The sequence below is a fragment of the Eschrichtius robustus genome, chromosome 16 (assembly GCF_028021215.1).
Source record: "Eschrichtius robustus isolate mEscRob2 chromosome 16, mEscRob2.pri, whole genome shotgun sequence".
Taxonomy (NCBI): domain Eukaryota; kingdom Metazoa; phylum Chordata; class Mammalia; order Artiodactyla; family Eschrichtiidae; genus Eschrichtius; species Eschrichtius robustus.
The window spans coordinates 29,285,760-29,313,440 of NC_090839.1; the positions used below are offsets into that span (position 1 = coordinate 29,285,760).

The 27,681-nt window shown below is 36.0% G+C and overlaps 1 pseudogene; it reads right to left on the reverse strand.

Moving 5' to 3' along the window:
* Positions 1 to 17,975: 17,975 nt before the first annotated feature.
* Positions 17,976 to 25,129, reverse strand: LOC137750364 (signal-regulatory protein beta-2-like; annotated as a pseudogene).
* Between the last annotated feature and the right edge of the window lie 2,552 nt (positions 25,130 to 27,681).

Here is a 27,681-nt window from a genome sequence, read left to right on the forward strand (position 1 = left end):
GTTGGGGCCAGTTCTTGGTGTCAAAATGGTGGCCTCCAGGAGAGCTCACACCAATGAATATTCTCTGGTACCTCTTCCACCAGTGGCCTTGTCCCCACAGTGAGCCACAGCCAACCCCTGCCTTCCCAGGAGATCCTCCAAGACCAGCAGGTAGGCCTGGCACAGGCTCCTATGAAGTCACTGATTTTCCCGTTTCCTGGTGGACACAACTTGTGTGCACCCTCCAAGAGTGGAGTTTCTGTTTCCACCAGTACTGTGGAGTTCCCATGATCAAGCCCTACTGGCCTTCAAAGCCAAATGTTCTGGGGGCTCCTCTTCCCAATGCCAGACCCCCAGAAGAGGGAGCCTGACATGGGCTCAGAACTCTCAGTCCTTTAGGAGAACTCTGCTATATAATTATTTTCCAGTTTGTGGGTCACCCACCTGGAAGGTATGGGATTTGATTGTATCATAAATGCACCCTCCCTACCTTCTTGTTGTAAATTCTTTGTCTTTGGATGTAGAACATCTTTTTTTTTTTGGTAGGTAGGTTCCAGTCCTTTTTTTTTTATTGATGGTTACTCAGCAGTTAGTTGTGATTTTGGTGTTGTTGTGAGAGGAGGTGAGCTCAAGTCCTCCTCTGCCATCTTGTCTCCATAGCCTGATATTATATACAGAAACCACTAAAGATTCCACCAAAAGTCTGTTAGAACTAATAAGCAAATACAGTAAAATTACAGGATATTAAATCAATATATAAAAGTCAGTTGCATTTCTATACATTAATAAAGAAATATTAGCAAAAGGAACTAAGAAACAATCTCATTTACAATTGCATCAAAAAATAAAATAGCTAGGAATTACACCAAGGAGGTAATAGATCTATACACTGGAAACTCTAAGACATTGATGAAAGAAATACAGAAAGAAACAAATAAATAATATAGTTCATGCTCATGGATTGGAATAATTAATATTAACAAATTTCCATACTAGCCAAGCAACTACAGATTCAATGCAATATGTAGTATTTTTCATGAAAATAGAAAGATCAATCCTAAAATTTAAATAGAAGTACAAAAGATTTCAAATAGCCAAAGAAATCTTGAGAAAGGAGAACAATGTTGGAGGCACCACAGTTCATAATATCAAACTATATCACAAAGTGATAGTAATCAAACCAGTATGGATTGGTATAAAAACAGACACATAGATTAATTAACAGAATAGAGAGCTCAGAAATAAACTCATGTATATATGGTTAATTAAATTTTGACAAAGAAGTCAAAAATAAAGAAGACAAAATTGACTTTAAAACAAAGACCATAACAAAAGACAAATAAGGGCATTATATAATGATAAAGAGGTCAAACCAAGAAAGAATATGGCATTTGTAAACAGTTATGCACCCAAAACAGGAGCACTTAAATATATAAGGACAATATTAACAGAAATAAAGGGAGAAATAGACATCAATAGAATAATAGTAGGGGACTTTATTATCCTACTCACAACAATGGATAAGCCATCCAGACCAAAAAATCAATAAGGAAACTCTGACCTTAAATGACACATTAGTCCAGGTGGATTTAATAAAATAACTTAATCACAATGGAACATTTCATCCAAAAGCAGCAGAGTACACATGCTTTTCAAGTACACATGGAGCACTTTCTGGGAGAGATCATATGTTAGAACACAAAACAAGTCAATAAATTTAGGAAGATTGGAATCAAATCAAGCATTTTTTTCCAACCACAACAGTATGATTAGAAATAAATTACAAGCAGAAAACTGGAAAAGACACAAATATGTGGAGACTAAACAACAAGTTACTAAACAATCAATGGGTAAATAAAGTTATCAAATAGGAAATTAAAAATTACCTTGAGACAAATGAAAATGGAAATACAACTTTCCAAAATGTAGGGGACACAGAAAAAGCAGTTCTAAGAAGGAAGTTCATAACAATACAGGCCTACCTCAAGAAACAACCAATCTCAAATAACTTTACATTTTAAAGGAACTAGAAAAAAGAACAAAGCTCAAAGTTACTAGAAGGAAAGAAACAATAAGGATCAGAGTGGAAATAAATGAGAGACTAAAAAGTAATAGAAAAGATCAATAAAACTAAGAGCTAGTTCTTTGAAATATTATCAAAATTGATAAAATTTTAGCTAGACTCATCAAGAAAAAGAGAGAGACCAAAGAAATAGAATCAGAAATGACAGAGGAGAAATCACTGCTGATACTACATAAATGCAAAGGATTATAAGGGAATACTAGGGCAATTATGAGCCAACAAATTAGACAACCTTGAAAAAATGGATAAATTCCTAGAAACATACATTAATGAAGAAATAGAAAATCTGAATAGACCAATACTAGTAATGAAATTGAATCAGTAATTCAAACAAGCAAAAAAAAAAACAAAAAAAACAAAAAACTCCCAACAAACAAAATTCCAGGTCCATATGTCTTCACTGGTGAATTTTACCAAACATATAAAGAAGAGTTAATCCTTATTATCCCCAAATTATTCCAAAAAATTTAAGAGGAAGGAACACTTCTAAACTGTTTTTATAAGGCCAGAATTACCCTGATACCAACACCAGAAAAAAACACTACCAAAAAAAAGAAATTATAGGCCAATATCCCTGATGAACATACATGCAAAAATCCTCAACAAATTATTAGCAAACCAAATTCAACAATACTTTAAATGGATAATACACCATGATCAAGTGCAATTTATTCCAGGGATGCAAGGAAACTTTAACATCTATGAAACAATCAATGAGATAAACCACATTAACAAAATGAAGGATTAAAAATCACATGATCATCTCAATGGATGAAGAAAAAGGATTTAACAAAACTCAGTATCATTTATGACAAAAACTCTCAATAGAGTGAGTATAGAGGGAACATAACTCAACATATTAAAGACCCTATATGACAAATCCACACATAACATCATACTCCACAGTGAAAAGCTGAAAACTTTTCTTCTAAGATCAAGAACAAGACCAGAATGCCCATTCTTGCCACTTTTATTCAACATAGTATTAGAAATCCTAGTGAGAGCAACTAGGTAAGAAAAAGAAATAAAAAACATCCAAACTGGAAAGGAAGAAGTAAAACTGTCACAATTTTGCAAATAACATGATACTATGTATAGAAAACCCCAAACACTCTACCAAAAACTGTTGAAACTAATAAATGAATTCAGTAAAATTTCAAGGTACAAAATTAATATACAGAAATCTGTTGCATATCTATATAATGATAAAAAAAAACTATGAGGAGAAATGAAGTAAACAATCCCATTTACAATTGCTTCAAAAAGAATGAAATACCTAGGAATAAATTTAACCAAAAGGTGAAAGACCTGCACTTAGAAACTATAAGACATTGATGGAAGAAATTGAAGATAACACATATAAATATAAAGATATACCATGTTCATGGATTGAAAGAATTAATATTGTTAAAATTTCCATACTATCCAAGGCAATATATAGATTCAATGCAATCTCTATCAAAATACCAATGGTCTGTTCCACATAACTAGAACATATAATCCTAAAATTTGTATGGAAACACAGACCAAGAATAGCCAAAGCAATCTTGAAAAAAAAACAAAGTTGGAGGTATCATGTTCCCTGATTTCAAACTATACTACAAAGCTTTAGTACTCAAAACAGTATGGTACTGGCACATAAACAGACACATAGGTCAATGGAACAGAATAGAGATCCCAGAAATAAACCCATGCTTGTATGATCAATTCATCTATGATAAGGAAACAAGAATAAAGATGGTCTCTAATAAATGGTGTTGGGAAAACTGGACAGCTACACGCAAAAGAATGAAACTGGACCACTTTCTTACACCATATACAAAACTAAATTCAAAATGGATTAAAACTTAAAAGTAAGACCTGATACCATAAAAATTCTAGAAGAAAACATAGGCCATAAGATTTTGACAATGGTCTTAGCAATATTATTTTGGATAGGTGTCCTCAGGCAAGGGAAACAAAAGCAAAAATAAACAAATGGGATCTAATTAACTTAAAGGCTTTTTCATAGCAAAGGAAACTATTGACAAAATGAAAAGACAACCCATTGAATGGAAGAAAATATTTGAAAATGGTATGTCCAAAATATATAAACAGCTCATACAACTCAATAAAAAAAAACCCTGATTTAAAAATAGGCAGAGGACCTGAATAGACATTTTTCCAAAGAAGACATAACAGAAGGCCACTAGTCACATGAAAAGATGTCCAAATCTCTAAACACTGAGGAAATGTAAATTAAAACCACAATGAGACACCACTTCACACCTGTTAAAATGGCTATTATTAAAAAAAAAAAAAAGAAACAAACAAAAAGTGTTGGCAAGGATGTGGAGAAATGGGAACACTTGTGCGCTGTTGGTGGGTATGTAAATTGATGTAACCACTATGGAAAATAGTATGGAGGTTCCTCAAAAAATAAAAACAGAACTACCATATGATACAGAAATTCCACTTCAGGGTATTTATTCCAAGAAAGTGAAAACACTAATTTGAAAAGATATATGTACCCATATGTTCATTGTAGCACTATTTACAATAGCCAACACACTTGTCCATTTGGGGGAATGGAAAAAGAAAGTGTAATATGTATATTGCGTACACAATGGAATATTATTCAGCCATAAAAGAATGAAAGCCTGCCATCTGCGACTACATGTTTGGACTATGAGGTCATTATGCTAGTGAGATAAATCAGACAGGAAAGACAACTACTGTATGATCTTACTTGTATGTGGAATCTAAAAAAAACAAACTCATAGATACAGAGAACAGATTGGTGGTTACAAGAAATCTGGGTAGTGGTGGTCAATAGGTACAAAATTTCAGTTCTAAGATAAATAAGTTCTGGGGTTGTAATGTACAGCATAGTGACTATAGTTATAATACTGTATTGTATATTTGAAGGTTGCTAAGAGAGATCTTAAAAGTTCTCCACACAATAAGAAATTGTGACCATGTGAGGTGATGGATGTTAACTAAACTTGCTATGGTAATTACTTGGTAATATATACATATATCACATCAATATGTTGTACACAGTAAACAAACACAATGTTATATGTCAATTAAATCTCAGTAAAACTGGACCAGAAAAGCTAAACTTATTTCATTTAAAGGATTGTTCTTATTACATGTGTTTGGCATTAAAGCTTTTTATTCTGTTAATAAATGATAGAGTAGATGATAGCTACATCTTTTAAGTCAGTAATTAATACAATTTAAAGTTGCCAAAATAAAAATTGAGAATCCACACTACTGTTTCAAACTGATCTAGGCCAATTTGATCATGCACAATATCTTTTAGATAGATATTGATAGCCACCAATAGTTGAGGTAGGAAAAGGCTTTAGATTTCTTCCCGCACAACTTTACCACCAAGTCATATATCACAGTGAGAATCACAGCCTAAATTCTGTCACACACACAAACATTAGCAATTAGATATAAAAAACTCATAGAGCCAGTTCTGTAAACCCAATGAAGTTAAACCTCGCTAAAGATAGTAAACACTATCTTTACAGTGTTTTTTTAAACCATCTTAACCATTTTAAAGTGTACAATTCAGTGCTGTTCATTATATTCACATTATTATGAAATAGATCTCCAGAACTTTTTCATCTTGCAAAACTGAAACCATAGCCATTGAAGAACTCTCATTTCCCCCTACCTGCAGCCCCTGGTAACCACAATTCTTCTTTCTGCCTCTATGAGTTTGACTACTCTTGATACTGCTTAAATGTAAAACCATACATTGTCTTTTTGTGACTAGTTTATCTCACTTAGCATAATATCCCAGTTTTGTTCCAGTTGTAGCATGTGACAGGATTTTTTTTCTATGATCATTAATAGCAGATATTTACTGAGCATCTGCTGAACACTGGGCTTGTTCTAGATATTTTTGACCAATGACAATAACAGGGTTAAATAAAACTAATCATTTTCATAAATTTCTCTGAATATGACACTAGATTTTATATGCTAAGATATCTTAATTAAACCTAGTATTAAGGTGCCACTTGTATTTTTAGGTAGTAATTTTTACATTTGTATTTACTTCATATGCATGGTTTTGTAAAATTAATACTTGTGCTTAATTCTGTATTAAAATACTTTCTTTGAAAAACCCAGACAACATATTGTTAGTCCATCGCTAATTTCATCAGCTTGCAGTCTTCTGCCAAACATTTCGAAAATATATTTTATTTTTATTGCAGTAAAAAAACATAAAATTCACCATCTTAACCAATTTTAAGTGTACAATCTGGTGTTAAGTTATTCACATCATTATGCAACAGATCTTCAGAACTCTTTTATCTTGAAAAACTGAAAATTTAAACCCACTGAACAACACCCCTTCCCCCTGATCCCCCAGCCTGTAGTAACAACCTTTCTACTTTCTGTTTCTACAAATTTTACTACTTTATATATCTCATATAAGTGGAATCATACAGTATTTTTCTTTTTGTGACTGGCTTATTTCACTTAGTTCTCAAGGTTCACCCATGTTTTAGCATGTGACAGGATTTCCTTCCTTTTTAAGGATGAATAATATTCCATTGTATGTATATACCCCATTTTATCTTTCATCCACTGATGGACTTTTAGGTTGCTTCTACTTCTTGGCTATTGTGAATGATGCTGCTATGAACAGGGAGTGCAGATATCTCCTTGAGACCCTGTTTTCAATTGTTTTGGATATATACTGAGAAGTGGGATTGCTGGAACATATGGTAGTTCTATTTTTAATTTTTTAAGGAATTACCCATCTCTTTTCCATAAAGGCTGCACCACTTTACAAGCAAAGCTCCCAATTTCTCCATATTCTTATCAACACTTTGTTATTTTCTGTTTTCTTTAAAAAAAAAAAGTAGCTGTCTTAATGGATGTGAGGTGATATATCATTGCAGTTTTGATTTACACTTCTCTAATGCTTTGTTAAGTTGGGCATTTTTTCATGTATGTTGGCCATTCATACATCATCTTTGCAGAAATATCTGTTCAATACCTTTGCCAATTTTAAAATCAGGTTATTTAATTTTTTGTTGTTGAGTTGTAGGAATTCTTTCTATATTTTGAATATTAACCCCTTATCTGATGTATGATTTGCAAATATGTTCTTCCATTCCATAGGAGGCCATTTCACTCTGTTGGTAGTGTCCTTTGATGTACAGTAGTTTTTGTAGTTTGATGTACTACCATTTGTCTACATTGCTTTTATCGTCTGTGCTTTTGGTGTCATATCCAAGAAATTATTGCCAAATCCAATGTCATTAAGCTTTTCCCCATGTTTTCTTGTAGGAGTATTATAGTTCTGGGTCTTACATTTTGGTTGGTAATTGATTGTGGTTAAATTTTATTTATGATTGGTGTAAGATAAGGGTCCAATGTCATTCTTTTGCAGGTGGATATTCAGCTTATCCAACACTATTTGTTGAAGAGACTGTCATTTCACCACTGAGTGTTCTTGGCATCCTTGTTGCAGATCATTTGACCAAAACATGAGGATTTATTTCTGGGCTCTCTACTCTATTTCATTGTTCTATAAGTCAATCTTTATACTGGTATTTCACTGTTTTTATTACTGTCTCTCTGTAGTAATTTTTGAAATAAGATCTTTTGAATAAGACATTCAACTTTGCTGTTTTTTCAATATTGTTTGGCTATTTCGGTTTCCTTGAGATTCCATATGAATTTTAGGATGAGTTTTTCTATTTCTGAAAAAAAATGCCATTAACATTTTGATAGGGACTGCATAGTATCTGTAGATAGCTTTGGATAGTGCTGGCATCTTTACAATATTAAGTATTACAGCCCATGATTATAGGATGTCATCCCATTTATTTGTGACCTCTTTAATTTCTTTTAGTAATGTTTTGTAGTTTTCAGTATACAAGTCTTTCACCATTTTGGTTAGGTTTATTCTTAAGTATTTTATTCTTTTTGATTCCATTGTAAATGGAATTGTTTTCTTAATTTCCTGTTAGGGTTGTTAATTGCATAGAAATACAACTGTTTTTTGTGTGTTGATTTTGTATACTACAACTTGCTGAATTAGTTTGTTAGTTCTAACAGTTTGCATGTGTGTGTGTGTCTGTGTGTGTGTGATCTGTAGGGTTTTCTACATATAAGATCACATCAAATGAGAACAGAAGTACTTTTACTTCTTCCTTTCCAATTTAGATGCCTTTTATTTCTTTTTCTTCTTCAATTGCTCTGACAAGGACTTCTAACACTATGTTGAATAAAAGTGGTGTCTGTTCCTAATCTTAGAGGAAAAGCTTTCCATCTTTCACCATTGAATATGATGTTAACTATCAGCCTTACATTTATGGCCTTTATTATGTTGAGGTAGTTTCTTTCTATCCCTGGTTTGTTGGTTTTATTTTTTAATCATGAAAAGGTATTGAATTTTGCCAAATGTTTTTTCTGCCTCAATTGAGATGGTCATATGGTTATTGCCCTTCATCCTGTTAATGTGATGTATTACATTGATTGATTTTCATATGTTGAACCATCCTTGCATTCGGGGACTGAATCTTGTAGGTCATGGTGTATATTTCTTTTAGTATGTGCTTGAATTTGATTTGTTATTACTTTATTGAGGATTTTTGCACAAATATTTATCAAGGGTATGGTCTGTAGTTTTATTTTCTTGTAGTGTTTTTGGCTTTGGTATCAGAGTAACAAGTTTCATAGAACAAATTTGGAAGTGTTCTTTCCTCTTCAATTCTTTGGAAGAGTTTGAGGATTGGTGTTAATTCTTCTTGAAATATTTTGTAGAATTACTCAGTGGAGCCACATAATTCTGGGTTATTCTTTGTTGGGTGGTTTGTGAGTACTGATTCAATCTCCTTACTAGGTATTGGTCTATTCAGATTTTTTATTTCTTCATGATTCAGTATTGGCAGGTTGTGTATTTCTAGTAATTTATCCATTCTAGGTTGTCCAATTTATTTATGTACAATTGTTTATAATATTAAAAAGTAATCCTTTCTATTTCTGTGGCATCAATTGTAATGACCCCTATTTCATTTTTATTTTAGTTATTTGAGTCTTCTCATTTTTTTGTTAGTTAATCTTGCTTAAGTTTTGTAAATTTTCTTGTTCTTTAAAAAAAAACCATCTCAGTTTCATTGATTATTTCTATTCTCTATTTTAAAATCTCTGCTCTAATCTTTTCCTTTTCTTCCTTCTGCTAGTTTTGTGCTTAGCTTGTTCTTATTTTTCTGATTCCTTGAGACAAAAAGTTACATTGTTTATTTGAAATCTTTCTTTTTTAATGTATGCATTCATCACCATACATAAACTTCCCTTTTAGCACTGCTTTCACTATATCCCTTAAGTTTTGGTATGTTGCTTTTTTGTTTTCACTCATCTCAATGTATTTTCTAATTTACCTTGTGATTTCTTCTTTGACCCATTGGTTGTTTAAGGGTGTGTTGTTTAATTTCCACATATTTTTGATTTTCCTTTTTTCTTCTGCTATCAAGTTGTAATTTCATTTCATTGTGATCAGAAAGGATATTTTCTATAATTTCAATCTTTTAAGTTTGTTAAAGCTTGTTTGGTGGCCTAACCTGTGGTCTATACTGGATAATGTTCCATGTGCACTTGAGAAGAATGTATACTCTGCTGTTGTTGGATGGAGTGATCTATACGTATCTGTTAGGTCTAATGTCATCCAACTCCTTTGTTTCCTAATTAATCTTCTGTGTGGTTGTTCATTTATTATTGAAAGTGTGATATTGAAATATCCTTCTATTATTGTGTTTCTATTTTTTCCTTCAATTCCATCAATGTTTGCTTCACATATTTAAACACTGGTGTTTTATGCATAAATATTATTGATTATTTTTGTTTGAATTGATCATTTTATTATTTTATAATGTCCCTCTTGTCTCTTACATCCGTTTTTTTACTTAAAGTCTATTTTATTTTCTATTAGTATAACCACCCTTGCTCTCTTTTGGTTACCATTTGCATGAAACATTGTTTTCCCTTCTTTCACTTTCAGCCAATGTATGTTCTTAGATCTAAACCAAGCCTATTATAAATAGCACATAATTGAATTTTTTAACCCATTTAGCCAATCTATGTTTTTTTTTTAATTTGGGAGTTGAATCTATTTACATTTAAAGTAATTACTAATAAGGAAGGACTTACTATTGTCATTTTGTTAATTGTTTTCTTCATGCCTTGTATATTTGTTGCCCTTCTTTTCACTTCTTACTGCATTCCTTTGTCTTAAGTTGATTTTTTTGGGGTAGTGGCAGGCTTTGATTAATTTCTTTTTCTTTTGTGTATACTTACATATTTTTTTGCAGCTTTCATTGCAATTACATAAAACACCTTAGAATTATAACAAATCTAATTTAAACTGATAACTTCAATTTCATACAAAATGCTACTACTTACAGGTTCACCCCTAACTTTGTTATTGTCACAAATTACATCTTTATATATTGTATACTCATTACCATATGTTTATATTTTTCATTAAAATTTTATAGAAAAATTAACAATGAACTTATGGACCCAAATTACAATAATAGAGGTTACTATATTTGTCCATGTCTTTACCTTTACTGAAGAACATTATATTTTTTGTGGCTTCATGTAGTTGTCCAGCACTCTTTCATTTCAGCTTGAAAGGCTCCATTTAGTCTGCTATACAGCAGAGCTAGTAACTCTCTGTATTTTTGTTTACCTGGGAAAGTCTTAAATTCCCTTTCACTTTTGAAGGATAGTTTTGCTGCACATACTCTTCTTGGTTGACAGGTTTTTTTATTTCTCAGCATTTGAATATATCATCCCATTGCCTTCTGGTCTGCATGGATTCTGCCAAGAAATCCACTGATAATCTTATACTGTATAAACTTCTTTGTATGTAATGAATTGTTTATCTCTTGATGCTTTCAAGTTTCTCTGTCTTTGACTTTCAATAGCTTAATTAAATGTGTCTCAATGTGGGTCTCTAGATTTACCCTGATCGGAGTTATTTCAATTTGTATGTTTGTTTTTACCCTCATATTTGGAAAGTTTTTGATTATTAAGTTTTAATAATTTCTCTGCTCTTTTCTATCTGTCTTCTTCTTCTGGGATTCCCATAATGTGTATATTGGTCTGCTTGATGGTGTTGTATAAGTCCCTTAGACTCTCCTCACTTTTCTTCATTCTTTTTTATTTTTGCTCTTCTGACTCAATGATTTCAAATGAAGTGTGTTCAAGTTCTCTGACTCTTGCTCCTACCTGATCAAGTCTGCTGTTGAACCCTTCTGGTGAATTTTCAATTCATTATTGTGTTTTTCATTTCCAGAATTGTTGTTTGGTTCTTATAATTTCTATCTTTTTGTTGATATTCTCATTTTGTTCATGCATTGTTTTCCTGATTTTTGTCTTGTTGTCTATCTGTGTGCTCTTTTAGCTCATTGAGTAGTTTTAATATTTTTGTTTTGAATTCTTCATTAGGAAGTCCAGCAATCTGAATTTCTTGTTTGTTTTTTGTTTCACTGTACTTTATTTTAGTTTATGTTGTTTTACTGTACTTTATTTTCATTAAAGTATAGTTGATTCACAACATTATATTTGTTTCAGGTGTACAACATAATGATTCAATATCTTTTAGATTATACACTATCTAAAGTTATTATAAAATATTTGCTATATTCCCTGTGCTGTACATTATATGCTTGTATCTTATTTATTTTATACATAGTACTTTGTACCTCTTAAACCCCTACTCCTACCTTACCTCTCTCCCCCACCCCTCTACCCACTGGTAACCACTAGTTTGTTCTCTATCTGTGAGTCTGTTTCTGTTTTTTTAATATTCATTCATTCTATTTTATAGATTCCACATATAAGTGAAACCATACAGTATCTGTCTTTCTCTGATTTATTTTACTAAGTATAACACCCTCCAGGTCCATTCATGTTTTCACAAATGACAAAATTTCATTCTTTTTTACATCTGAGTAATATTCCTTTGTATATACATATCACTTCTATATCCATTAATCTCTTGATGGACACTTAGGTTGCTTCCATATTTTGGCAATTGTATAACACTGCTATGAACATCGAGGTGCATATATCTTTTTGAATCTGTGTTTTCATTTTCTTCAGGTATATATCCAGGAGTGGAATTGCTGTATCAGATAGTAGTTCTATTTTTAGTTTTTTGAGGAACCTCCATATTGTTTTCCATAGTGGCTGCACCAATTTACATTCCAATCAATAGTGTCCAAGTTTTCCCTTTTCCCCACATCCTCACCAACATTTGTTATTTATGGTGTTTTTGATGATAGCCATTCTGACAGGTGTGAGGTGGTATCTTTTTGTGGTTTTGATTTGCATTTCTCTGATGATTAACAACATTGAGCATCTTTTCATGTGCCTGTTGGCCATCTGTATGTCTTCTTTGGAAAATGTCTAGTTCTTCTGCCCATTTTTTAATTGGGTTGTTTGTTTTTTTGATGTTGAGTTGTATGAGCTGCTTATATATTTTGGATATTAACCATTTATTCATATTATTTGCAAATATTTTCTCCCATTCAATAGCTTGTCTTTTTGTTTTGTTGATGGTTTCCTTTGCTGTGCAAAAGACTTTAAGTTTAAATAAATTAAGTAGTTTATTTTTGCTTTTGTTTCCTTTGGCTTAGGAGACAGATCTAAAAAATATTGGTATGATTTTTGTCAAAGAATGTTCTGCCTGTGTTTTCTTCTCAGAGTTTTATGGTTTCTAGTCTTACATTTAGGTCTTTAATCCATTTTGATTTTATCTTTGTATACAGCGTGAGAAAATGTTCTACTTTCACTCTTTTACATGTATCTGTCCAGTTATCTCAGCACCACTTGTTGAAGAGACATTCTTTTTGCCATTGTATATTCTTGCCTCCTTTGTCTTGGATTAATTGATCATGTAAGTGTAGATTGATTTCTGGGCTCTCTATTCCATTCCATTGGTCTATGTGTCTGTTTTTGTGCCAGTAATACAGTGTTTTGATTACTGTAGATTTGTAGTATAGTCTGATGTAAAGAAGCATAATACCTTTAGCTTTGCTCTATTTTTTCAAGATTGACTTGGTTATTTGGAGTCTTTTGTGGTTCCATATAAATTTTAGGATTATTTCTTCTAGTTCTGTGAAAAATGTCATGGGTATTTTGATAGGAATTGCACTGAGTCTGTGGATTGCTTTGGGTAGTATGGCCATTTTTAATCTTGTAACCTGAAGTTTTATTGAATTTATTTAATTCTAATAGTTTTTTGTTTTTTGTTTTTGATGAGGACTTTAGAGTTTTCTGTGTATAGTATCATGTCATCTGGGAGTTTTTGATTACTGATTCCATTTCAGTAGTAGTGATGTTTGTTCAGATTATCTATTTCTTCCTGATTCAGTTTTGGAAGATTGTATGTTTCTAAGAATTTATCCATTTCTTCTACATTGTCCAATTTGTTGGCATATAAGTGTTCAGAGTATTCTCTTATTCTTCTTTATATCTGTGTAGTATTGGTTGTAATTTCTCCACTTTCATTTTTTATTTATTTTGGTCCTCTCTCCCCCCTTTTTTTCTTGATGAGCCTGGCTAAAGGTTTATCAATTTTGTTTATATTTTTAAAAAAACAGAATTTAGTTTAAATAATCTTTCTTTTTCTTTCTTTTTGCTTTTTTTTGGTCTCTATTTTATTTATATCCTCTCTGATCTTTATTATTCCTTCCTTCTGTTGACTTGGGCTTTGTTTGTAATTTTTTTTTCCAATTCATTTAAATGGTAGGTTAGTTTGTGTGAGATTTTTCTTGTTTATTGATGTAGGCCTGTGTTGCTATAAACATCCCTCTTAGTACTGCTTTTTCTGTGTCCCATAGATTTGGAAAGTTGTGCATTTTTATTTGTTTTGAAGTATTTTCTGATTTTCTCTTTGATTTCTTCACTGACCCATTGTGTTTTTTTGGTTTGTTTGTTTGTGTTTAGTAGCATGTTGTTTAGTCTTCACATGTTTGTGTTTTTCCCATTTTTTTTTTTAGACTGTAAATGATTTCTAGTTTCATACCATTGTGGTCAGAAAAGGTGTTTGATATAATTTCTATCCTCTTAAATATGTGGAAATATGTTTTGTGGCATAGCATGTGATCTATCCGGGAGAACGTCCCATGTGCACTGGAAAAAAATGAGCACCCTGCTGTTTTTGAATGTAACGTCTTGTAGATATCTACTAAGCACAACTGATTTAGTGTGTCATTTAAGGCCACTGTTTATTTTTTTCTGGATGACCTGTCCTTTGATTTTAGTGGGGTGTTAAAGTTGACTACTATTACTGAATTATAGTCAATTTCTCCCTTTATATCTGTTAATATTTGCTTTCTATATTCAGGAGCTCCCATGTTAGGTGCTTAAATGTTTATCAGTGTTATATTCTCTTCTTGTATTGATCCCTTTATCATTATATAATGTCCTTGTTTTTTGTTGTTGTTGTTGTTATAGACTTAGTTTTAAAGTCTATATTGCTTGATATGAATAGTGCTTCTGCAGCTTTCTTTTAATTTCCAGTTTTTCATCCCCTCACTTTCAGTCTATGTGTGTCTTTAGCCTGATTTAGTTAGTCTCCTTTAGGTAGCATGTAGATGGGTCTTCTTTTTTATCCAGTCAGTTACCCAGTGTCTTTTGACTGGAACGTTTAGTCCATTGACATTTAAAGAGATTATTGATGTGTATGTACATATTGCCATACTTTTGGTTGTTTTTAAGTTTTTTCTGTGTTTTATTCTTTTAGTCTCTTCCCTTGTGGTTTGATATTCTCTTTAGTGTTATGCTTGTGTTCCTTTCTTTCTATTTTTTTGAGTATTTATAGTAGGTTTTTGATTTGTGGTTACCATTGGGTTCATATATGTTGATCTATATCTACTTGTTTTTAACTGATAGTCATTTAAGTTCAAATATATTCTAAAAGATTTACATTTAATCACCTCCCTCACCTTTTTGTTTTTGATGTCATATTTTACATCTTCATGCCTGTACCTAAACTGTTTATTGTAATTATAGGTGATTTTAAATTTTTTGTCTTTTAACTTTCATACTAGCTTATTCAAGTGGCTTGTCTACATTCTTTGCTATCTATATGTTTTTACTAGTGGGATTTTTCCCTTTCTTATAAATTCTCACTTCTTATTTGGTTTAGCATTGATAAACTCTTTTAGCTTTGCTTGTTTAAGAAGTTCTTTATCTCTCCTTCAACTCTAAGTGACAACCCTGTAAGTTGGAGGTTTTTACCTTTCAGCTCGTTAATTATATCATGACATTTCCTTATGACCTGCAAAGTTTCTGCAGAAAAATCTGCTGCTAGTGTTATGGGGGTTCCTTTGTATGTGACTTTTTATTTTTTTCTTGCTGCCTTAAAATTTTTCTCTTTATTTGTAACTTTAGCCATTTTAATTATGTATGTATTGGTGTGGGTCTCTTTGAGTTCATCTTTTTTAGAACTCTCTGTGATTCCCTATACTTGGAAATCTATTTCCTTCTTTATCTTTGGGAACTTTTCAGCCCTAATTTCTTTAAATACATTTTCTGCCCCTTTCTCTCTCTCTCCTCCTTCTGGGATTCCTATAATCTAAATGTTAGTATGTTTGACGTTGTCACAGATGTCCCTTAAACTATCCTCACTTTTAAAGTTTCATTTTTCTTTTTCTTGTTTTGACCGGGTGGTTTCCATTATTCTACCTACCTGAATACTTATGTGTTTCTCTATATCACCTAGTCTGCTATTAATTCCTTCAAGTGCAATGTGAAAAAGAGTCTCTTCAGCAATTGATGTTGGGAAAATTGGACAGCCCATATAAGTCAATGAAGTTAGAACACACCCTCTCACCATACACAAAAATAAACTCAAAATGGTTTAAAGACTTAAACATGACATGACACCATAAAACTCCTAGAAGAGATCATAGACAAAACATTATCTGACATAAATCATATCAATGTTTTCTAAGGTCAGTCTCTCAAGGCAATAGAAATAAAAACAAAAAAAAACAAGTGGTACCTAATCAAACTTACAAGCCTTTGCACAGCAAAGGAAACCATAAACAAAATGAAAAGACAACTTACAGAATGGGAGAAAATATTTGTAAATGATGCCACTGACAAGAGATTAATTTCCAAAATATATAAGCAGCACATACAACTCAACAACAACAAAAAACAAGCAACCTAATTGAAAAATGGGTAGAAGACCTAAATAGAGATTTCTCCAAAGAAGAAAACAGATGGCCAATAGGCACATGAAAAGATGCTCATCATCACTTAGAAAAATGCAAATCAAAACTACAATGAGGTACCACCTCACACTGGTCAGAATGGCCATCGTTAAGTCTACAAATAACAAATGCTGGAGAGGGTATGGAGAAAAGGGAATCCTCCTACACTGTTGCTGGGAATGTAAGTTGGTGCAGTCACTGTAGAAAACAGCATGGAGGTTCCTCAGAAAACTAAAAATAGAATTACCATATGATCCAGCAATCCCACTCCTGGGCATATATCCAGACAAATCTACAATTCAAAAAGATACACACACTCCTACTTTCATTGCAGCACTATTCACAATAGCCAAGACATGGAAACAACCTAAGTGTCCATCGACAGATGAATGGATAAAGAAGATGTGGCACATATATACAATGGAATATTACTCAGGCATAAAAAGAAACGAAATGGAGTTATTTGTAGTGAGGTGGATGGACCTAGAGACTGTCATACAGAGTGAAGTAAGTCAGAAAGAGAAAAACAAATGCCATCTGCTAACACATATATATGGAATCTAAAAAAAAAAAAAAAAGGTTCTGAAGAACCTAAGGGCAGGACGGGAATAAAGATGCAGACATAGAGAATGGACTCGAGGACATGGGGAGGGGGAAGGATAAGCTGGGACGAGGTGAAAGAGTGACATGGACATATATACACTACCAAATGTAAAATAGATAGCTAGTGGGAAGCAGCCACATAGCACAGGGAGATCAGCTCGGTGCTTTGTGACCACCTAGAAGGGTGGGATAGGGAGGGTCGGAGGGAGATGTAAGAGGGAGGAGATATGGGGATATATGTATATGTATAGCTGATTCACTTTGTTATAAAGCAGAAAATAGCACACCATTGTAAAGCAATTATACTCCAATAAAGATGTTAAAAAAAAAGAAAGACAAATCCAGCAAGAGATAGAGATGAGAGAATTTCAGAGAATAAGAGGCTTGGAGGCTGTGAGCCCAAATCCAGACCTTTAGTTCTTGATTCGTGCCTTGGGTGCTGTGAGGAAGCTAGAACCCTCCTCAGCTACAGGATCGCCCAACTCCTTTTTTTTTTGGTTTAAACTAATGTATCAATATTAAGTTCTTACTCCTTGTAAGAAAAGTTTCTTCACTAATATTGAGCATACTGGAGAGAGCCCAGACCAACCTCACCTCTATTTCCCACTGTCTGTACTCTTGAATCTCCTTGAGTCTCAGTTTACTCATCTGTACAATGAGGACAAGCATCCGCATGCTCAAGTTGCTATGCAGGTAAATATAATAATATGGGGAAAGTGTTTGGGATATAGTAGATGCCCAATAAACAATAATGTTTTAATATTACCAATTTAATCATTTTTCAGGCTAGGTATTGCTCAGAGGTCATAACAAAATAGAGAAACAAAATTAAAAAGTAAGACTTTAGGAACAGAAAAATCTCATTTGAAATTGTACTTCAGTGCTTTGTGGATGGTCTTTCTCAGCTGGCATCCATTAGGACAGTGCTGACTTTAGCAAAGTGGCTTAAAGGAGATGTTTTCTCTCCTATAATTGGAGGTCCAGAGGTGGGGTTGGAACCAAGAACAATTTGGATGTTTAATGTTGTCAACCCACACTCTTTACATTTTTGCACTTCTCTAGAGCAGATTTTTTCTCAACTTGGTTCCCCTCGTGGTCAAAAGATGTCTGTCTGGAGTATCTGGGAAAAAATTATTGCTTGTTCCAAGCCAATAGGAGAGAGAATTGCATTAGTTTCTCAGATTTCTCTTATGGACACAAATTGGCCTAAGTCAGTTTCATTTGAGTCACCTGCCATTAAGGGACTTGAAATTACCTTAATTGGTTTAGCCTAGCTATTGGTGATTGTTTGAATGTTGAAATGTTAAACAAAATATCTCTCATCACTCATTGACCTTTCTGACTCTCTGATTCTCCTCCTGTAAAACGCTTAAATCACAGGCTTCTGAGAGAATGACAAGATCAAATGAATGTTGTACCTTCAATAGTATTTAGTGGAATGTAACTGTTCAATGACTGGATGACATTATTACTGACACAATATCACATGACAGAAGGTGGAGGAGTCAACTCACCAGTCACAAACACCTGGGTGCCCCGACCTGACTGGTACTCTATGCCAGGTTTTCCCTCCTTGAACTTCACACATAAGTAGGTGCCGGCAACCGCAAGAGTGATTTCACTGATGCGGATGGAAAAGTCCCTGTTGCCAGCTTTGGCCGTTTTTCCAATTTGTGTTACTCTGGGAAAGAGACCACTTTTGAAATTGTAGATTAATTCACGATTTGGTCTAGTCCCCTTGAACCATAAGACGGGTCCATTAAGAAATGAATCTGGTACACTGCAACTCAAGGTGTGTTTCCCCAGTTGATACAGTCTGTGATATCTCAGCCTGTTGCACCTTGAGCATCTCATCTGTGGCTCCTGGAAAGAAACTCAAAATCATCTCCCATTTCCCTGGCTCTGGCCAGGAAACTGGATCCAGATCATGGTTGGGTCTCATTCATTAATTGTTTTAGTGACATATATGAATACCCACACACTAAGTTCAGAGCAAGTGGAGGCAGCTCTTTCCCTGAATGCTAACAGAGGGAAATCAGTTCAGAGGACCAGATGCATCACTTCCCCAATTTCATTTCTCAGGCCCTAAGCAAGATAAGCGGAGGATGGATAAGGAGGCCTGGGTTTGTGAATGGGTAGTGTTTATAGGCATGAGTCCTTCTTCCCATCTAAATGCCAAAAATTGCTCAATACATTTGGAGATGGATCCAAGATTCCTCTTCTCACCACACACATGCAGAGAGTTTGGGATTGGCCTTCATCTCTCCTTTGAAGGGCAACAGACATTAGTACTGAGAGGTGTGGAGAAAGGGGAAGGCAAGAAATCAGAAACCTAAATATCAGGTGGCATATTCTTGAAGGCAGAGTGTGGGTCTTTTGCTTATCTCCTCAAGAGGGAAGGCGGGGACAGTTTATTCTCCTCAGCATAAAGAGAGTAGAGCCTCAAGGGATCTCATCAATTTTGGAGGGTGCCACTGACGCCTAACCCCCACTTCCACCAACATTACTACCCCATACGATGTCAGGTCCTGGTTATAATCTCTCCTTTCAAGTTGTCAAAGCATCAAACCACAGATGACCTAAGATGCAGGTTGGGAAGAAAAGGGAACTCTTGGTTGGTGAAGCCAGGAAAGAATGACAGGTAAGCCACCTATACTCACATTTTTCTGCTTGAAAGAAATGTGTGAATTTTTCCTGGTCAGTTGGATGCCATGGAATGTGGCTAAACTTGAGGAAAACATTACTGGGGAAGACCAGTTTTCCTGGCAGAACAGAGGGACACCCTCATCTCACTGTATCTCATGAAATTAATTCAGAGAATGGCAAGGAGTAAGAAGCACTGGTGGTCCTCTGAGAATAAAAGAACAGCAGAACTTGGAGTATAACTCTCAGGGTAGACCAGGGAAAGGTCAAGTGCCAGGAGAGTGACTCAACCCCTCCAAGAGGGCTTTTCTAAACAAGACCTGGAAGTGGGTGACCCTCAACACCCCTCCTTCTGGTCTCAACATTCCCCAGAAGTTACTCCTCACCATAATAGGAGGACACACCCAGCCACTGGCTTCCTGTGTGGGGAACAAGGTGACTGGATTGTCTTGACCCCTCAGGTACATGTCACCTGGCCTCAATCTCATTCCATTTGGAAATGGATGAGTGGGATTGAGTGGAATTGTGCAGGCTGGAAGAGATTTCACCTGCCTGAGGATCCCTTTGCTTTGGCTCATGAGATATCGGGCTTTTGGGGGCAAACTTTAACCATGTTGAGATTCTGTCCTGAACCCAGAGCTAAGATGTAGTTGCAAGTGACTGTGACTGATATTCAGGGTCAGGAAATAGGTCATAATAGACACAGTGCATATTCCTGGGCCCAGGTTTGTCCCTAAACCTCAGAAAGGCTAGTCTTCCAAGTCTCAGTTTTCCAACTTTTTGGACATATGTGCAAAGAGTACATACATGTACTGCATTTTACCTACCCAACACATTTTCAACTGGAAATGTCCATTGCCCTATATTGTTTCTTGTGGTGCTGGCAGTTAGAGAAGGGCATGGCCTGTCAACATGGCTTGATTAAATATTGGGCATAGGAACCCAGAATGACTGATCAGAGGGGCCATCTGCAGAATCCCAGCCTACAGGGTAGTTTGTGTATGAAGGAGCATCATATCCAGTGTATAGTAATGATTTGGTACATCTTGAAGATTTTTTTAAAACTTACCTTAAAAATCAGAAAGATGGAGTTTGTCAGGCTGTACTCAACACTCACAGACACATAGGTACCTGGACCAGATATATACTCCATGTCAGGGTGCCTTATCGTTAACTTCACACAGTAATAGGTGCCAGCATCCTTAGGCGACACATCAATGATACGGATGGAATAGTCTGTTTGGTTGGCCATTGGGTTTACCAATTGGGATACTCAGGGGAATTGGTTTCCATTGAAAATGTAGATTAATTGTCTTTCAAGCCCAGTGACCTCGAACCGCAAGACAGGCCCTGCTGGGGACAGAGCAGGAATGTTGCAGCCCAAGGTTATGACATCTCCAGCCTTAGCTGACACTGAACTCTCAGGCTGGTTCACCTGGAACTCTTCACCTGAAGTTCCTGGAAAGAAACTTTGTGTCATTTCTCATGTTCCTTGTCTTGGTGCAAAATGTTCTGAGGGTCTGGTTCTAGTTCAAGGTGGGGTCTGATTGCACACTCTTAAACAACATGTATTGGCACCAAAGTATGAAAATTACAAATTTGGCTGCCATGTGGGATGAGGAGAAGGGGACCAGAGTATAGAAAGGAGGATGGGACTTTCCTTCTCCATCAAGATATAAGGATAGCCTGGAGCATAGTGGGCACTAAATAAACATATTTTCAATGAACCAATGAATACATTTATATTAAATTAAAAATGTGAAATAAAATTTGAGTCAGATTTTTCTTTAGGTCCCAGAATTAGAGACAAGGCCCCAAGCTAAGGGCATTTTGCTGATAACCAACATACTATATTCAGAGTGCAACTTTCATATAGAGGCATCTCCCTTTCTTCATGTGGAAGCCCACTTATCCCATGTGCCCAGTTACACGTCGAGACTTGCATTTTCCATGAAATTTACATTTTCCCTAAGGGGTGAAATATTGATCATTGGAGTATGAAAACATCTCAGTTATTACAATGTTTCATGTTCATCGATGCTCAACCCAATGCAACAAATTCTTATTCCTTAGTAGTTAATTGCTCTTGTTATATGTTCTTGAGTATCACACAAGGAGCAATGACATTGAGTTCATGGAAGATACACATAATATTTGCAAGATAAATTCTACAAACTATGGAAGATTTTTCTCCTGAATTATTTCTCAATCTTAGCATATTTGTTTTCTATTTTTGAATAACAAATTACCACAAACTTAGTGGCTTAAAAAAACATATTTATTATTTCATGGTTTATGTGAATCAGGAATTCAGGTATAGCTTAGCTTAGCTGTCGTCCACAGAAAGATGATATGAAGACACAGGGAAAATTCCATTTACAATTTAAAGAATGTTTGAAGCTACCAGAAGCTAGGAGAGAGGCCTAGAACAGATTCTCCCTCATAGTTTATAGCAGTTTTATTTGTAATTGTCAGAACTTGAAAACAGCAAGATCTGCAGTAGGTGAATGGATAAAGAAATCATAGTAAATTCAGACAGTGGGATATTATTCAGCACTGAAAAGAAATGAGCTAATAAGCCCTGAAAGGATTTCAATGAACCTTAAATGCTTATTACGAATTCAAAGGATGAGCCTACATGCTGCAGGATTCTAACTATATGACATGGAAACTATATGACATTAAAAACTAGGGCAACAATAAAAATATTAGTGGTTGCCAGGGGTTAGGATGGAAATAGGGATAAATAGGCAGAGCACAGAGAATTTTTAGGGTGATGAATCTACTCTGTATAATACCATAAATTTGGTGGATGCATATCATGCTACATCCAAACCCATGGAATGTAAAACAACAAGAGTGAACCATAATACAAACTATGGACTTTGGGTGTTAATAATTTGTCAATATAGGTTCATCAATTGTAACAACTGCACAACTCTGTTGGAGGATGCTAAAAGGGGTAGAGACAAAGATGTGTGGGGGCAGGGGGCACAATGATGTATGGGAAATCCTTGTACCTTTTGATCAGTTTTGCTGTGAACCTAAAACTGTATTGAAATATAAAGTCTATTATTTTAAAAGTCATTGCCATACGATGTGTCATCTAGATTTTCTTCTACATTATCTTCTAAGAGTTTTATAGTTTTGTGTTTTACATTTAGGTCTATGATCCATTTTGAGTTAATTTTTGTGAAGAGTGACTTTGTTCTTCTCCAGTAATGTGTTGGCTATTCGGGATCTTTTGTCCCTTCATATAAACTTCAGAATCAATTTGTCAATATCTATAAAATAACTTGCTGGTTTTTAATTGGATTGCATTTAATCTATAAATCAAGTTGGGAAGAACTGATATCTTGACAATATTGATCTTACTACCTATAAGATCTTACATACATATTCAGCTCTTCTTTGATGTCTTTGATCAGTTTTGTAGCTTTCTTCATACAGATCTTATACATATTAGGTTTATACCTAAGTATTCCATTTTTTGGAGCTAATGTAAATGGTCATATGTTTGTTTCAGTATGTAGAAATGCAGTTGATTTTTTGTGTTGATCTTGTATGCTGCCACCTTGTTGAACTCATTTAGCTCTGAGAGGTTTTTTTTTTTTTTAACATCTTTATTGGAGTTAGTTTCTGCTGTATAACAAAGTGAATCAGCTATACATATACATATATCCCTATATCTCCTTCCTCTGGCGTCTCCCTCCCACCCTCCCTATCTCACCTCTCTAGGTGGACACAAAGCACCATAGCTCTGAGATTTTTTTGATTGTTTGTGTTTTTTTAGTAGATTCTTTGGGATATTCTATGTAGAAAATCATGCTATCTGCAACAGTTTTATTTCTTCATTTCCAATATATATTTCTTTCGTTCTTCCTCTCTCTTTTTCTCTTTCCACTATGTTGAATAAGCGTTGTGAGGATAGATACCCTTGCTTTTTTCCTTATCTTAGGAAGAAAACATTCAGTCTTTCACCATTGAGTATAGTGATAGCTGTAGGGTTTCTGTGGATGTTCTTTATAAAGTTGAGGAAATTCCTCCCTATTTCTAGTTTGTTGAGAGTTTTCATCATTAATGGGTATTGGATATGTCAAGTGCTTTTTTGCATCAATTGATGTGATCATGCAATTTTTTCTTCTTTATCTTGATGTGATGGATTACAATGATTGATTTTCAGATATTGAAACTAAGGTCTGACTTATAGTATATAACATTATACAATGTTAAATTCTGTTTGCCAATATTTTGTTGAGGAATTTTGCATCTAAGATCTTGACAGATATTGGGCTATAGTTTCCTTTTTTTAAAATAATTAATTAATTAATTAATTAATTTTTTTGGCTGTTGGGTCTTCGTTTCTGTGCAAGGGCCTTCTCTAGTTGCGGCGAGCGGGGGCCACTCCTCATCGCGGTGCGCGGACCTCTCACTATCGCGGCCTCTCTTGTTGCGGAGCACAAGCTCCAGACGCGCAGGCTCAGTAATTGTGGCTCACGGGCCCGGTTGCTCCGCGGCATGTGGGATCTTCCCAGACCAGGGCTCGAACCCGCGTCCCCTGCATTGGCAGGCGGACTCTCAACCACTGCACCACCAGGGAAGCCTTATAGTTTCCTTTTTTATGTACAGTCTTTATCTACTTTTACTATCAAGGTAATAATTTCCTCATAAAATGAGTTAGCAAGTGTTGCCTTCTTTTCTATTTTCTTGAGGAGATTGTATAAAATTGGTGTTAATTCTTCTTTAGATGTTTGCTAAAATTCTCCAGTGGGCATGGGTGGCTGACATATTTTATTCTCTCAAGATCCAAGCCTTCCCCCCTTCTTCCTTATACTCAGATAATGGTCTTGCTTCCTCTTTCATCTGGTCTAAACCCCTCAAGTTATCTGCTGTGGCAATTGGGACTCAAAGTTTCTACCAACATGGACCAACATCCTTTGGGAAGAGACTCCACAAACCTGTTTAGGTTTTTCAGCAAATAGAGGCAGAACCACGCAGTTATGCTGGGGAGACTGCAGGGCTCAGGTTCCATCACTGATCTAAAGAGACCTCTACTGTGAACTTCTGGCCAGTGTTCTATGAGCGCTCAGACCTCTGCAAAGCTTTAACACTGATTATCTCCTGATGGGGGCATTGTGGATTCTTTTCTTACCTTATAATTTCATCTTTTCTAAGGTGTTTTTCTTTGTTTAGTGGGTAGCATATGTGTGCTGTTGATAAGTGAAAAGAAAGACCCTATGTTCCCAGTGGCTAGGGGATGAGAGCTGTGATGTGTGTTGTGCTTAGCCCTCTGAGCATGGGGATGAGTCCATTACCTGAGCAAAAGGGTATGGAACAGACACAGACACCAAGAGATTTTGTCAGCTGGGGGCCATTCAAGTCTACATCTCTAAATCCTGCCTGTTTTGCAGTGGGACAAAGAAATCCCTCGAAAAGAAATTCTACAGAAGTATGTGGGGAGAAAAGAGTAAACAGGCAGAGGGAGGTCCCACTCATCTGTAAGTTTCAGCAGCAGAGCCAGCAGCAGGGATGGCAGACGTGGGCAGGATGAGGAAACAAAGACAGACATTGTGTTGGCCCTTGGAGCCTGCTCTGTCAGAATGTGGTCCTGGAGAGGCCTGGGACTCTGTGCTCTGAGGAGAGACGACAGTTCCTGCTTCCATGATGTCAGAGGAAGGGGATCATGATGAGAGGAAATGCTGTGGGACTGTGACACTTTTTCTTCGAGATTATAAATTGAACAGACAAGGTTACTACAAAGGGATAATTTGCTGCTGGAAATGTCCAGGGTTTCCTGAGCTGAGGGGTGTGACACCTGAGGCTTGTGCTCCTTCCTGGGCCTCATCCCATCTTGGACATTCTCCCTAATCCCACAGCCTTTGCCTATCTAGCATCCTCAGAGACACAGTCTGGGCCAGAAGCTTCTGGAACCCTGTGATGGGCAGGTGTGTAACAGCTCCTACATGAGCTCAACATCTGGGCCTCACTGAGCTGCACAGCTGCAGGGAGGAGTCTAGATCTCTGTGGCCTCATCCTCTTGACAATAGAGTTTAACTTTACAAGAGATTCCTCCTCCTCACTCTAGAGGTGTCAAAAGTATAAAATGAGCCTTAATGCAATGTCTGCTGTGGGCTCCTGGCTTTGCTGTGGATCCCTGCATACAATACAGGAAGTTGCCTCTTTTCTCCTTCCTTCAGAGGAATTGTTTTTGACTGAGAAAGAGGTTAGAATTTTGGAGATGGTGATTATTGGTACATTACAGGATAGGAGGGTGGCTACGGGGAAGGTGGAGCTGTGGGGAACATTCTCAAAGAAGAAAAGCAACACACATAGAAACATACCTGGGAAAGTGAGGTCTGCCTCGCCTGTCTGCACTGGGTCTGGGCTAACTCTGTAGTAAGGAAGTGGAGAGGTAGAAGAAACACTCTCAGAAATAGAGAGGAACCAGCATGTTCGCCTCCTTCTCTCTCACCTCTGGAATGGGCTCAACCCCAGCACAATGGTTGTGTCCAGGGATTCTTGGCCCACTCTGAACTGGTAACCGTTTACTGTCCAAGCATCCATAGTCAGTCAGGCACTGACTGTTATGGCTGTTTTTCCGTTGGTTCCTTGTGATCCCTGCCTTTTCCTCAGGGACCAACTGGATGTCAAGTCCAGGAGAGGTGTTAGAAGAGGAGAATGCACAGCAAGACCCAAACATCCTCTATGAGATGACAAGACTCTCCCTCCCCTTGTGATGTCACCTTTCTATCCCATTGTTCTGGATGGATGAATTCCACACTGGGAAACCCATCGATGGACCCTGCTGAAAACTGGACAGCCTCTTTTCTCTAGCCTCCATCATCCTACCCTTCCTCCCACCTCCAGCCAAATTCACAGCTTCTATTGGACTCTAAAGTCTTCAGAGGGTGGGATTTTTGGTGGCATGATGGTCAAGAGCACTGGCTTTGGAATCAGATACATTTCAGGTTCAATTCCTGATTCCACTTCTTAGTAGTTGAGTAATCTTGAGCCCATAATACAGACCTATATATACTTTGACCTTGAAATCTTCATTTCTGTACCTCAAATATTCAAGGCTGAGTTCATAATCTACACTCAGACATTCTTTTCTCCCACATCACCCTGTTCAGTATGTGGCACATCATCTCTCCATTTGGTTAAACCAAGAAGGAATCCATGTTCTACATCTTCACTCATCCATTCATACCTATTCCCTATCAGACACTGTTAGTTTTACCTCCTAAATACCTCTTAAATCTAGTTCTCTATCTCCACCATCATCTCTTGCCTGAATGAAAACAATTACCTCCTAATCAGGCTACCCCAATTTCTTCCTCCCTGCCCTATAATCTCTTCCTCTTTCTCCAGCCAGCTCTTTTAGAACACAGATCTGATTACACAGCTCTTTGGCATAAACACTTTTTTGGACTCTCATTGCTCTCAATATAGTAAGACAATTTGGTATATGGTAGTATATATAAACAGTTCAATTCATCCTTCCATGACTGGTGTGGCCCCTAGAAGGCAAAGAAATCCTTGCCTTTTCTGGTACCGAGCACAACCTCTTTGCCTGAAACAGACTCTGAGGTGAAGACTAACGTGTCATTTTTCAAGAGGTACTTTTAGAATCAATATCTGTGGAAGGGAGGAAAAGGAAGCAGGATTGGTTAGAAGTTAAGCTGTAATGAAGTCCTAATGAAGACATCAGCTGGCCTCCCATGGATCTCTGGTGCTGACCTCCCATGGATCTCTGGTGCTAGGATGTTCCTTCAAGGTTGTCCTGAGCTGGGGTGAGAGAGCTGAGCTTTTATATCACAATGTTGATGAGTCAATGGACGTGGCATATTACCAGGCATGACTTTGGGCAAGGTGGGTCTACTCAGCTGAGGCAATCACAAGGAGGGATGACAGGTAAGGGCCATCTTCTGCAACCTGGTATAAAACAGCATCCTCCACACCCTATGAAACATCTTCCACCTGGGAATCCTTGGACTCAAGACATGTATTAACTTCCCCACAATTAGGTCCTCAAAGCTATCTCACATCACCCAGGTAACCCAAAGTTCTTCGACCCCACTTGGTCTGACCTGGGCTTTACTAATTGGAAAAGTTTAGGAT